General features: G+C 38.8%; 1 pseudogene; it reads left to right on the forward strand.

Moving 5' to 3' along the window:
- Positions 1-299: 299 nt before the first annotated feature.
- On the forward strand, positions 300-2,601 carry LOC148145858 (4-hydroxybenzoate polyprenyltransferase, mitochondrial pseudogene; annotated as a pseudogene).
- Positions 2,602-11,122: the final 8,521 nt, after the last annotated feature.

Below are 11,122 nucleotides of genomic sequence, written 5' to 3' on the forward strand. Positions count from 1 at the left end.
ATTTATTGTTTCTTCATTAGTAGAGGTAACCTGTATCTAGAAATCCTCTTCATTCTTCCATTGGTAGTACGGTTTCTGCTCCCAGATCATCAGAGTCGTATCATACCCTGAGAATTTAGATCTGATTTTTCCCATTTTAATACAATCCTAATTTTCTTGGATTTTTATTTTCTTCGCTTCTCACCTTTACCTCTAGGCAACCATTCTCTTCTTTTATGCTCTATTCAGACAGCCAGTGGATGAAGGGAAGAACTCAGGCAGATGTTCATACGTGTGCATATATATGTATAGAGACGCACATGTTAAGAATGCACCTTCTAAGCCAAAAGTCAAATGAATTCCCATGTGAAAAAAAAGCAAAATTAAAATTAAATTGTGATGTTGATAGGTTGTATATGCAGGAAAATTATTGGCAAATAGAGCACATTGAGGGAAAATACAGACTTGCCCAGGTTGGTTGGTTGGAAAAATAGAAAATTAGCATATTATAGGGATTTCAAAACTCTGTGATGTAGAGGGACAAGCCTGCTATTTGAGTCACAAAATGTTAGTTTGCAGGTACAGCAAGTAATTTGGAAGGTAAATGGAACTTTATAATTTAATATGAAGGGAATAGATATGAAGTTAAGATGCTTTATTGCAGTTATATTAGACATTATTAAGACCACATCTGAAGTCCTGCAAAATAATTTTGGTAGTTTCCTGCCAACAACCATCCTGAGAAACAGCAGAAAATAAACCACTAGTGAGTCTTAGCTCATGGGAGAAAGTAAAAATCAGGGTTCTCCCAATTAACATAGAAATTCTGTCAAAGAGTTGATGTTCTGTGGAAGTCTCTTCCCAGAGAACAGTGCAGATAAGTTCCTTGAATCATTTTAAGATTGAATTAGATGCACTGTTGATTGACAAGGAAATCAAGGGCATAAAGAAATGTAGAGTTAAAATTAAATCAGATTAGCAGTGATTTTATTAAATATTGGTACAGTTTTGAGGGACTGAATGGTCTACTTCTGCTCCTAATTTGGACATCTGTATTGTGGGATATAGGTGAATTAATGTTATTTCTGCAACTATAAATTCTGATACAGAACAGGAATGAGAAAATATATATTCAGCAAAAAAAAAGGATATGTTAGCATGAGACGTAATTACAGAACAATGGTGGATGTATGGGAAAACAGGAAAACAGATGTTTTCCCCGCTTGCACAGAGACACAGGAACAAACCCTAATTAAAGAGGTCAAAGTGGCCTCTGGATAGAAATAGATGCTGATAGAAGAAAAGATATGCCTAATCAATAACCTACGGTAGACTGACGTCAAACACCCTTATGGGAGTCAGAGATAAGAGTTTGTCACGGACAAGACAGGATAAACAGAAGTTGTGGGATAAGTCTTAAGGAAATGAGTGACGTAAGCGAAGCAGGGAACAAACAATGGAATAAGGAAAACATATGGGAAAAAACTGTATAAATTTTGAGAGTTTGTTGGATTCGGTGTGCATTTCTAATTGCCGTACCTGGCAATTGGACAGGGCACCCACTTGCAAGTGTACAAATAAACGGCTGATTCAGATATTTGGTCTCGGACTGAAATTATTAAAGTGAGTGAGTTTTTGTTTCTCACAGTATGTTTGCTGTAAATAAATTGCTGCATTTGGAATACAATCTGTTGGTCCCAGAATGAAACTTGGTTGGACATCAGACATAGCAGCAGCCTATCGGCACCTGGCCTGGTCGGATTGACAGCCCTAACCCTGCAGCCTCATGTGAAACTGATGAAATTTACAAAGCCTTTGGAACCTGGTTGTCATATTTACCATATACTGGAGTATCAGTTTAGTAACAGAAACAGGTTGTCTTCCAGATCTGCCCATGTTTGCACTTTTTGGAACAGGGGCATCTCTGATGTAAGGAGCTGGATGTACAATCAGTAATGTGGGATAAAGAACTGGAAATCGGCTTAAAGCTGCTCCAGATGTCAATCATTTACAGGCCCTCGTCTTTTTAGGCAGTCAGCTGAGTTTGCAGTTGCTGTTCTCCTGTGCTTAAGTGATTACAGCATTGTGCTTGGAACTGCATCACCGGGACTAGTGGTCACTTACTCACTAACGAAAAGACTAATGTATTGGCCTCAATTAATTCCAGGTTTTGCAATCAACTGGGGAACACTCTGCTGTGAAGGGCTCCTGTGATTGGTCAGTCTGCCTACTACTTTATATTTCTGGTATCATGTGGATGTTGATATATGATACTATTTATGCACATCAAGCTAAAACAGATTATGTTCTAGTTGGAGTGAAATCAAGCACGTTAAAGTTTCAAGAACAGAGCAAACAGTGACTAATTGGATTGAGCACGGTCACGCAGACAGGATTGACAGTGGTAGGACTAAACAGTGAACAGACATTACCCTACTTTGCTGTTGTGGTGACTGTTGGAGCTCACTTGGCTCACCAATCATATTCATTGGATATTAATAATCCTCAAGGTTGTAAGAAGAAATGTTTGAATCACACATTAAGATTTATACTGCCTTCTGGAATTGTACTTCGGAACATGTGGAACAGAAAGAGACAACTCATAAAACTGAAAAACTGTAGCATGGGCTGTAGTTATTAACAACTTCTAAACCAGAAATCATAATAATGCAGTAATTCTGATAAAGATATCATTGTCTATATATTCTTCCTTCATTGCTACTGAACACTTTTTTGTATTTTTCTCTTAGAGAACTAAATGATTTTAAGCACAATTTTGAATCATTTAGCTATTGGTTAAAAACGAAAACTGTCAGCCTATTCTCATTTCTGATTTCAGATCAGTCTGCGTCATCATCATGTAATCCAAAGAATCCAGCAGGATATTCACATGTAAGGAGTGCCAATGAAAATACAGACTGTGTTGTGTCAGTTGTTGAGATGTAAAAGAAAGATGACAGAAGTGATCATCCCACCATAGATCTCTAATGAACATTTGAAAGGAGTAAATATAATTCAAAATTAGGTGTGCAACATGTGAATCGACTATTGTATAATGAGGAAAATATATAGGATTGTTCTGAACCAGACAAAGATCTTAAAGTATTTCAGTGCAGTTGAAAAAAAATATGCAATTATTTAATTTTTGAAAGGAAGAATGAAATCTGTTTTCAGTTTGAGTTTTACCTTTCTTTACCTTTTTCACCTTCTCTTTTGATGTATCTTCCTAACAGGACAAGTGATGAAAAACGAAGCAAATATCATGTGAGAAAAAAATACATGGAGTGCTCTGCTTGGAAATGTGGTGTGGCCAGGTTCAGTTGAGGCATTCAAGAGGGCAATGGATAATTATTTGGATAGAAATGATGTGCAGAGATATCAGGAAATGGCAGTAGAAAATAGAACTGCTGTTGGCAAGATGGGCTGAAGAGTCGCTTTCTACTTTGTAACAACTCTATGAATAGTGACAATTGTATAAAAGGAGTAACCAGCTCTATTAATTTTGGGATTTGCATTATCACTTTCTACATTTTTTTTGATTGGGTTGATTGTGTTAAGTGGGAAAATTGATCCTGAGACTCAATTGGGTGGCTTTTGTAGTAGAGCTGCCAAGTTGCCTGAAGATCTAGAATTGCAGAATATGGTACTTTATAAAATCCAGGCAACAGTCTGCAATACATAAGCTTTCAACCTTTGAATACTTTAAGGGTTTCTTCTTCACATGCTATTTAATAAATGACAAATCCAACTGCCTGAGGTAAATATTCAATAAGCAGAGTTTTCTAACAGTATCTCGTCACTACCAATAAAATATGGGGGCTCCCTCATGTTAGAAACAGCATTTGGTTCAACGCAACTTAGTTGTTCAATCATCCTTAGTGAACACATACACTCAACGTCAGTAGCTGCAATTTCTGTTGCCTAGCAATAAACAGCTTCAAAATGCTGTCTTCACAATCAGTCTCGAGCTGCATTGTTTTGATATACAACCAATATTAGGAAACATTTCATAATGATATTAAATAACATAAAAAACTGAATATAGCCACTAGACTGAGGAACTCCCCATCAATAAACAAGTCTCTAAGTATATTTTTAAAGATTGATTGAATGAGTTCCATTATTTACAAATTATGTTTCTCATATTTCCATATTTTAAGAAAGACTTAGCTCACATTTTGTAATTGCAAGGGGTAGGAATGATTTGTGCCTACTTTCAAACAGCAAATTAGACTGCCAAAAGATAATATAATATTGTACAAACAATCACTTGACAATTAGAAATAATGTTTAAAAAAACATAGTCTATTACACAAAAAGATTATAGCTTTCTAAACACTAACAAAATTACATACAAATAGATACTTATGCAAATATATTTTTATTTCTTTATACTGTATAGAGAGCTATAGGGAGAGGTTGAATAAGCTAAGGCTGTTTTCCCTGGAGCATCGGAGGCTGACCATATAGAGGTCTATAAAATCATGAGGGGCATGGATGGGATAAAAAGACAAAGTCTCTTCCCTGGGGTGGGGGAGTGCAGAACTAGAGGGCATAGGTTTAGGATGAGAGGGGAAAGATATAAAAGAGACCTATGGGGCAACTTTTTCATGCAGAGGGTGGTGTCTGTATGGAATGAGCTGTCAGAGGAAGTGGTGGAGGCTAGTACAATTGCAATATTTAAAATGCATCTGGATGATTATATGAATAGGAAGGGTTTGGAGGGATATGGGCTGGGTGCTGGCAGGTGGGACTCGATTGGGCTGGGATATCTGGTCTGCATGGACGAGTTGGACCGAAGGGTCTGTTTCCATGTGGTACATCTCTATGACTCTAAGTTGTTGTGGCTATCCCAGTGTTAGAACCAGTGTTGAAGTACACCAGCAATTGTCTATTGTATCATGGTTGTGGGAAAACATGGACTGTTAGTTTTCAATTTTCATCATCTGATTTTAATAACTTGGACCTTCATGAGGTAAAATGGTTTTAAAACAAAAACCCTGACTTAAAATGGTCTCAGCAATCAGCTGACCACAGTTAACATGGTTTTCTGAAACCAATGAGAGGTCAGTTAAAACAGTAAGATGAAATTGACATTTTCAAAAGATATTGAGACTCATAACGGTGTATTCTGTTTGATTTACATCTTTGTGGATATGGTCAAATATTAGAGATAGGAGAGTTACATATAAGATACCCTCTTATAAAATACCCAGCTTTAAAACCAGTGAGTCCAGAAATCGATATACACAGTTGAGCTGTCTTTCTGGTGGAAGAAAAGAAGTGAATCTGTAACTGGAAAAGGCAAAGGGTTGCTATTTCCTCTTTACTCAAAACATGCAATCCATTGAAAAGAAGCAAATTGGAGAAACATTCATTCACCAAGAACTCAAAGATTTGAATATGCCAAACATGAACAGGAATTAACCATTTGGCCCCTTGATTTTTTTGTAATTATCTTTCTGCCTTTATTAAGCAGACCTAGGTCACCCTTTCACTTGCTATTCACTTTACTCACACTGCTTTGACAATTTTGATCACCTGCAAAGACTTGTTTATTCAACCCATTGACAATCCACTTCCACCATTTGTACTATTTTTAAACACTTAATTACCTGGAATTTTTTTGCAATGGTCTCTCTGCCTATAAATTCTGTGCCTGTGCACGTCCCTCCACTTCACCTGATGAAGGGGCAGTACTCTGAAAGCTTGTGATGTCAAATAAACCTGCTGGACCATAACCTAGTATCATGTGAGTTCTGACTTTGTCCACCCCATTCCAATACTGGCACCTCCATATCATGACTTATTGTGCATGGGAGGAAATTACAGGCCAGTCAGTGTAACCTCAGTGGGGGGGAAAGTTATTGGAAGGAATTCTGAGGACAGAAAATATCTGAACTTGGAGAGACATGGGTTAATCAGGGATGGTCATAATGGATTTTTTTGAGGGTAGGTCATGTTTGTTTAATTTGATTGAACTTATTACAGAAGTAACTAGAAGTGTTGATGAGAATATAATGCATTGAAGTGGTGTCCATGGGTATTAGCAAGGCTTTTGATAGGTCTCCTCATGGCAAACTGGTCATGAAAATAAGAGCCCGTGGGATCCAAGGCAAAGTGACATTTGAATCTAAAATTGGTTGAGAGGAAGGAAGCAGAGGGAGATGGTTGAAAGACATTTCTGTGACTGGACATTTGTTTCCAGTGAGTTTCCACAGGGCTCAGTGCTGAAGCTGTTGCTGTTTGTGGTATACATTGATAAGTTGAACTTAAATGTATGTTCAAAACATTTTTAGAAGACCTGAAATTTGGTCAGGTGGTAAATAATAAGGAGGATAGACACAAACTGCAAGGGGATATGAACAGACTGGTCGGCTGGGCGGAATAGTTGCAAATGGTATGCAACCAGTAAAAGTGTGAGGGTAATGCACTTAGAGTGAGCTAACAGGGTAAGAGATTACACTACGAATAGTAGGACCCTGGAAAGTACCAAAACTCCTAGTAACCTTGGTGTACGTATCCATAGATCCCTGAAGACTGCATAGAAGGTAGATAAGATAGTTAAGAGGCATATTGGCCAAAGCATAGAATACAAGGTAATGCTGGAACTGGATAAAATTTACTATGTCCATATGAAAGGAGGTTGACCCTGATGCTGCCTGACCTGGAGGGTCTGAGCTATGGAGAGTGATTAGATAGGCTAGCAATGAAGGTTGAGAGTGCTCCTGATAGATATGTATAAGATTATGAGGGACATAATAAGGTGGCTAGGAAGGCATTTTCTTCCAGTAGTAGAGGGGTCAATTACTAGGGGGCATAGATTTAAGAAAAGAGATAAAAGGCTAAGAGGAGAGTTGGGGAGAATTCTTTTCACACAGAGGGTGGTGGGAGTACAGAATTCATAGCTTGAAAAAAAGTCTTGAAACATTTAGGTATAATTCAAATGTTCACTATCATCACCAAAGCCTCCAGAGGTGTGGGCCAAGAGCTGGACCACATGATAGTTGTAGGTAGGTCACGATTGACCAAGTGGTTTCCATCTTTCGGGTAAATGTCTATGAGGTACAATGGAACATTTGCAACCTGAAGCACCCTTTGAAGAGAATTGCCTTTTTTCAAAAAATAAACAGTGCCATGTACCAAACTACTCAAGAAGACCTGAGACTGCAACTGCAGCCCACATATACCAAGGCTATGGTGGAAGAGGTTCGAAAAGAAAATCAAATTCCTGTGCCCCTTTTGCCTTCAGATGGATGTCTGAGATGCCGGTCTGACACCAGGAAGATTCTGACAGCATCTCCAATTTGCACCCAATTGGGCACAAACATATGTAAAATGATATTTATCATTACTGGACAAATATCACTAACACCAACCACCCTGATTACCAACTCAAGTCCCCTCCCTCCCTCATGGCTGCATTCTTCAGATCAGGAAGATTCCAGTCTGAAAATCAAACAAGTCCATTTATAGATTTAGTAATAAGGCAATCAATGACCAAGCTTCATTTCCCCTTCAGTAAAGTTAGATAGATCTGTTATTTTCTTAACTTAATAAATGGATGCATTTCAAAACATGAACATTTTTAGTCTATTATATTTCAAGTGGGAGGGATGCTTTGGCCCTGGTAATCTTGATTCTCCTTCAAAATGTCTTGCCTTTTCTAAAAATAAACTGAACTTTAAAAATGACTCATGAAGTGAACTGATCAAAGAACTGCATTACCAAAGGTTAGCTATTTGCACGATGAAAAGCTGCCTTGCACTTGCAGTGTAACCTGACAAGTCTTCCATTTAAGAGGTGGTTCAATGGCATTGTGGAGAGAACTACAGGAGGTTTCACCATTATATAGCATTGCGCATCACTTCAATTGATAATGTGTTGTTTGACGTCTTCAGGACCCTGGAGTAATCTTTCAATTATGTCACAGAGCTGTACATCACTGAGCATTAATTTCAGTGTGGATGGAGTTAAAATACTTTAGAATGAGAAGTAGTCTTGAAAGCACATGGACATGAACACATAAATAAGATAGATTATTTTTAAGGCACATAACTATAATCAGAGCCTAATATATCTATGATTACCATGTCAAAAATCACCCAACATCAGGTTATAGTCCAACACGCTATTTGAAAGTACAAGGAGGCACCTCCACATTATGATTACCATGTATTGCAAAGTTTGTGTGACTATAAGACAATTCTTGACTTTGCCTTCTCCTCGATCAGTCTGTCTCGAGTCCAGACTCATAATGTAGTGACCTTGCAAACCTTGCAATAAATAAAAATGTAAAATGACTGTGGTGAGGTTTTTCCCATTTAAAGAATGGCAGTGAATGAATTGTATGGCATCACATACTCCATGGCCGAACCCAAGTTTCTTGTATGATTACATACGCTTCTCAGCTCATTATTTATATGAGTGAAATGCTGTGCAAATTACTTGGTAAGTCATTTGGGCAGGGAGGGATGAAATGTTTTGCTGCTGCCTGGACCTTACAGCTTCCAAGGCTCTGGTGCCATACTTACAGACCAACGAGACACTGCTTTAAATGCTACAATCCAGGAACTGTCTCCCACACTGCGCTGCTTGCCTTAAAATCTCACAGAAGTGAATCAAACTCGTTCCCACAGAACAGAAAAAGCTATTGAGGCACTGGTGAACAAGGTAATGGACAGAAAGTCAGTCCTCTTCCCTATGGACAGCAATAGGAGACTAACCCATGAGACCAATCCAGCCAGGCTAGAGAGAACAGCAGGAATCAGCAGTCTTCACTATTAAAAGAGACAGCCAGTTACACAAAAAGGGCAATGACCTCTTGATTTTGGCATGGGTAAGTGACTCAGATCTTCTTTATGCTGCCTTACAGTCACAGGGCCAACGTTCACTCTAATATGCCACTGCACTCACACCTCACCAAGACCAATTGACTACAACCCTTATCTTCACATTTATCTGTGGAATTCGCTACACCAAAGTGCAGTGGATGCTGGGACAGTGAGTAAATTTAAAGAGTTAGACAGATTTTTAATTGGGAATGGGTTGAAGGGATAAGGAGAGTGGGCAGGAAAATGGAGGTGAGGAGCATATCAGCCAAGATCGAAAGGCAGAGCTGACTTGATGGGCTGAATGGCCTAATTCTGCTCCTATATCGTATGAACTTATAATGTATCATGTTCATCAAAGGCCCACATCCACCTCAACCTGTATAACGAATAACCCTTTCTGTCCCTCTGCTTCCCACTCACTTACTGGAAATGCCTCACTATCTCTCATGGTCATGCACAGTCACTAACTGATGGTGCTTCCAATTCATTGTACCCAATCCTGCTGTTTCTCTCATTTCAGTAAAAATGGATTCATAACTGGGCTGAGAGGTCCAAAACAGATTGGGAAGGCATTTGGGAGGAATGGGGTGTTCACGGACTTCAGGCTCCTCATGCTTTTTGAGGAGCAAATCATTCATTTGGTTAGGGAAGACTATGACCACTCAGTGGTCAACCAACCCAGTAAACTCCATTGTGCTGTTCCCCTCTCTGAATATCACCAGTGCTAACACATACTTATTCTGCATAAGCTTTTATCCATCTTCTCCAACTAATTCACTTCCTTCTCCAATGCAGACAATGGCACCCAGGAAACCTCCAGAAGGAAAGGGCCACATCCTGAACCCCTCAGTGACTGTTCCATCTCTGAGAACGAAGCCTGTGAAATCTCAAAGAATGAACTGGCAAGGCATTGAATTAAACCTTCTTCCACCTCAGAGAACTTCATCTTGGCATGTCCTCTATCTAGGTTAGACTAGGGGGCACTATCTGGCGAGGATATCATTGGCATTTCTCCACAAACAGAGAAGAAAGGCACACGAGAGGTGTCTAGTGCTCAGAGGATTGTCAGCATCAGACCTGCCTCTGTCGTTAGCCATGTCTAACCTGTGAGAGGCTATAAGGTTGTCTCTGGCTTCTTGGTCTTTCCAAAACATTGCTCTCTTCTCCCCTCATGGATGGCCCTCCTAAACATGTCCTTGACGCTCAGCCTCAGAGGATTGTTCTCAATCCCCTGTTCTCCCACTCCAGACATGACTGTCTTTGTCAGCTTCAGTTATGAAGGGGCACAGCTTGCCACAGTGATGAGGGGTATCCTTTCTGGGCTATATTGCAGAGCTTCACTGCATCAATCAAAGAACACCACCACCCTCTAACAAAATAGGTGGAAGCAGAGGTTCAACAGGGTCTAGAAATAAAAACACAAAAGGGAACATGAAGGATGGGCGGATTGGCACAATTGGAATATGCAAGTCATTCGTATAAACAGAAAGTTAGGATGTCACTGTAAAGATCAACTGTGTAATAAGTTCAGAAACTGGCTGGGGCCACTTCCAAATTGGGTTTGAGTCCCAATTAAATCTTGGAATATTCTGAGAAAAACTTCCTTTTTTTTCTATCAATCCAGCACACATCCAGAGCTGTTGTATGTTTAAGGTAACTTATGCTAATCTCTTGATTTTGATTCTCTGCTATGAGTTGTGTTTTTTACCCTCCTTGTTGCTGTAACAAACAAAGACATTGAGGATTGTCTCATGCACTCTAGCGTGATTTAAGACTGTTTAGCATGTGTTTCTCTGTAGAATAACTTGCTTGCTGACTGCCCAAGCATGACAGACCTCATGTTTTCCATAATAGCTCACCATCAAATGACTTTCCGTACACATCATCAGCTTGGACTTTAAAACGTGCAAGTTATGAATGTTTTATCTAATCGCAAAATTATTTCCATCCTACATAGTCCTGGCTGCCTTAAAATTTGCCACTTGTGTATAAAGCACTAGAAATCCTGATTCAGGTGCAACACTACAAAACATAACTAAGTGACATAAATTCCTGCGTTATTATTAATGTTATCAATGGTAAATATTCATTTTACTGTCATTTGATTCAAACATATTATTATTTAATGGAACCAACTCAAACGACTGGTGCTGCACAGAAAACTGTAGGGTATATAAACCTGAAACACAGTATAGGGAATGCAAATATTGATTTGTATGCAAAAATCGTTAATAATTGAAGATGTTGTCATGCTTATAAATGCATTTAAACTTATTAAAATATTAATATGTGCTGAAATAGATTAAAGT

This window comes from Chiloscyllium plagiosum, unplaced genomic scaffold (genome assembly GCF_037043375.1).
Source record: "Chiloscyllium plagiosum isolate Xiang-an unplaced genomic scaffold, Cpla_swu_hap1 HiC_scaffold_23, whole genome shotgun sequence".
Taxonomy (NCBI): domain Eukaryota; kingdom Metazoa; phylum Chordata; class Chondrichthyes; order Orectolobiformes; family Hemiscylliidae; genus Chiloscyllium; species Chiloscyllium plagiosum.